Source organism: Schistocerca piceifrons, chromosome X (genome assembly GCF_021461385.2).
Source record: "Schistocerca piceifrons isolate TAMUIC-IGC-003096 chromosome X, iqSchPice1.1, whole genome shotgun sequence".
NCBI classification, from domain to species: domain Eukaryota; kingdom Metazoa; phylum Arthropoda; class Insecta; order Orthoptera; family Acrididae; genus Schistocerca; species Schistocerca piceifrons.
In genome coordinates this window covers 81,580,484-81,584,478 of record NC_060149.1, presented here as the reverse complement: position 1 = coordinate 81,584,478, position 3,995 = coordinate 81,580,484, and positions in this window count along the sequence as shown.

Below are 3,995 nucleotides of genomic sequence, written 5' to 3'. Positions count from 1 at the left end.
TGATTATGTGTGAGTGCCTGAACTACGATAATTGACACACGATCACGTAAACAATACTGCTCTGTGTATCTGTGCAGCTTCGCAAAATCATAGAATTTTTTCACAAAGTATTTTACTTGCCGAAAACCAAACACATCTAACGGTTGCACAAGAGGTGTACAACCTGGAGGAATGGTAATCACATCTACTCCCACACTAAAATTGTACAATGCCTGATCCTTCTGTCTTGTATAGCTGTCAAGGAGTAAGGCAAAATCTTTGTCCGCGTAAGGAGCAATCACACGTTCATTAAAGGCTTTCACTAGTCTTTTCTCCATTTTTCCTGACACACTGCAATTCACAATGACATTCGGCGTTTGCGCAAGTACCATATTCACCTTTTGCTGAACTTTCGGTCCAGATTCACCATTTTTTCCTGCAAACATAAATAAAATGTAGGTAAAAGAAATCCTGCTTTGTTCTGAGCATGTTGTATGGTACAACCACAGAGCATAGAAGGATATAGAGCGGCCTTCGGCCGGCGTGGGATGTGCCAGGTAACCCCGCCTCCCTGGGCACCTACCGCGCTGGGGCCCTGTGCTGCCGTTCCCGCCTGGGTACCGTTAATTCCTTCCTTTATGCGAACAAGTATGCAGTCCAGAGCTTTTCGTTGTTCGGTGTAGAGTCGGAGACGAGTTGTTATTGTGTGAGATTTTGCTGTCGTCTGCGAAAATTTTCCTGCTTTCGAATGGGTATGTGTGTGGCGTACGGTTGCAATTACCGTAGAAAAAAAAGAAAATATCGAGAGGAGAAGAATTTCTTTCCACCGCTTTCCTAACGATCCAGAACTGAAGGAGAAATGGATTCGAGAGATCAGAATAGACAACTGGAAACCTTCAACTCACAGTCGTATCTGCAGCTGTCATTTCAGCGAGGAAGACTTCGAGAATTCTTCTCCTTTTCGAAGATATTTGAAAAAAGATGCAGTTCCATCGATATTTAGTTCACATCCACCACATCTACAGCCATCAACATCAGCTTCAAAGGTAAGAAGAGTTCTCAAACGTCTTACTTCGCCTACTCCATCGTCAGTGCCCGAAAAAGTACCAAAAACTGATTTAAGAAAAACTAGAAAAGACCCAAAAAAACTAAATGAATCTAGAAAAAACTGCGGAATATGAAATTGAAACAAAAGAGACTGCAATTAAAAGTCACTAGTTTAACAGATATCGTTAAAGAACTAAAAAGAAAAAATCTTATCCAGTTAGAGCACAGCGATTTGTTGTGCAACATTTCTCCAACATCATTGTGTCTTGTGCAGAGAGAGTCAGAAAAGCGTGTGAATCCAGACAGGAAGAAACAGTACGATGACTGCATACGGAATTTCGCCACGACGTTGCATTTCCTCTCTCCTAAGGCTTACAACTTGGTACGACACACTTTTCAGACATGCCTGCCGCATCCACGAACAATTGCTAAGTGGTTTTCTTCCATCAATGCTGAACCAGGTTTCAGCTCAGAAGTCTTCCGGGTACTGAAAGAAAAATGCAAACTTCATCATGGACTTGTGTGCAGTTTGATATTCGATTCAATGGCCATTCGACAGCATATTGATTGGGATGGAAAAAAGTTGTATGGATACATGGACCTCGGATGTGTAAATACGGACGACGGAGCCCCAATTGCCAATGAAGTGTTCGTCATTCATCTCGTGTGCATCAGTTGATTGTGGAAAATTGCTCTGGGTTACTTCTTCATTAAAGGGATCATTAGCGAACAAATTTATTGTCTGATTTCTCAGTGTTTGCAACTTCTGTCAGACAAAAACATAAAAGTCGTCTCAGTCACCTGTTTTGGTACTTCATCGAATTTTGCGTCTTTCGGAAAATTTGGTTGTAATTTCAAAGACCCAAAGCAGCTGGTAACGCATTTCGAAACAGGACCTCATCATGTCAATGTGTTTTTCGATCCATCACACATGCTAACGTTAGTACGCAATTCTCTCCATGACTTGCAAGAATTAGTGGACTCAGATGGGAGAGGTATATGCTGGAAAGTCTTCGATAAACTGTTACATTTGCAACAAATGGACAGTATGAGTGTGGCTAATAAAATAAAAAAAATCAGCATATCTGGTTCAAAAATCAAAAAATGAAAGAGAAGCTAGCAGCTCAGTTGCTTAGTAGGAGTGTGGCGGATGCACTGAAATATTGTAAAATGAAAGGCATTCCAGGCTTCGAAGACTGTGATGGAACTATCAAATTCGTAAATATTTTTAATGATTTATTTGATGTACTAAATTCCAGAACTATTAGAGAAAAATATTTAAAACAAGCAATAAATGAAAATAATGAACTTGATGTTTGTCTAACATTAGAGAGAACAGAACCCTACATTCTGCAACTAAAAGGAAAAAACGGCAGATTAGTACTCAATGGTCCCCGTTAAACTAGTTTTATGGGTTTTCTGATATGCATCAACAGCATGCGCAGAATGTATGTCAGACTTATAAAAGAGGAGAAATTGCGGAAATATATACCCATGTACAGGGCTATTACAAATGATTGAAGCGATTTCATAAATTCACTGTAGCTCCATTCATTGACATATGGTCACGACACACAACAGATACATAGAAAAACTCATAAAGTTTTGTTCGGCTGAAGCCGCACTTCAGGCTTCTGCCGCCAGAGCGCTCGAGAGCGCAGTGAGACAAAATGGCGACAGGAGCGGAGAAAGCATATGTCGTGCTTGAAATGCACTCACATCAGTCAGTCATAACAGTGCAACGACACTTCAGGACGAAGTTCAACAAAGACCCACCAACTGCTAACTCCATTCGGCGATGGTATGCGCAGTTTAAAGCTTCTGGATGCCTCTGTAAGAGGAAATCAACGGGTCGGCCTGCAGTGAGCGAAGAAACGGTTGAACGCGTGCGGGCAAGTTTCAGGCGAAGCCCGCGGAAGTCGACGAATAAAGCAAGCAGGGAGCTAAACATACCACAGCCGACGGTTTGGAAAATCCTACGGAAAAGGCTAAAGCAGAAGACTTACCGTTTACAATTGCTACAAGCCCTGACACCCGATGACAAAGTCAAACACTTTGAATTTTCGGCGCGGTTGCAACAGCTCATGGAAGAGGATGCATTCAGTGCGAAACTTGTTTTCAGTGATGAAGCAACATTTTTTCTTAATGGTTAAGTGAACAAACACAATGTGCGAATCTGGGCGGTAGAGAATCCTCACGCATTCATGCAGCAAATTCGCAATTCACCAAAAGTTAACGTGTTTTGTGCAATCTCACAGTTTAAAGTTTACGGCCCCTTTTTCTTCTGCGAAAAAAACGTTACGGGGCACGTGTATCCGGACATGCTGGAAAATTGGCTCATGCCACAACTGGAGACCGACAGTGCCGACTTCATCTTTCAACAGGATGGTGCTCCATCGCACTTCCATCATGATGTTCGGCATTTCTTAAACAGGAGATTGGAAAACCGATGGATCGGTCATGGTGGAGGTCATGATCAGCAATTCGTGTCATGGCCTCCACGCTCTCCCGACTTAACCCCATGCGATTTCTTTCTGTGGGGTTATGTGAAAGATTCAGTGTTTAAACCTCCTCTACCAAGAAACGTGCCAGTACTGCGAGCTCGCATCAACGATGCTTTCGAACTCATTGATGGGGACATGCTGCACCGAGTGTGGGAGGAACTTGATTATCGGGTTGATGTCTGCCGAATCACTAAAGGGGCACATATCGAACATTTGTGAATGCCTAAAAAAACTTTTTGAGTTTTTGTATGTGTGTGCAAAGCATTGTGAAAATATCTCAAATAATAAAGTTATTGTAGAGCTGTGAAATCGCTTCAATCATTTGTAATAACCCTGTATAAAATAAGTCAAGACCATTTGGAGAGATTGTTCTGCTATACCAGAAGGAGAGGAGGAAACAACGACAACCCAAGTGCTTACGAGTTTTGCCACTTGTTCAGGAAAATTATGGTGCATCAGCAGTTG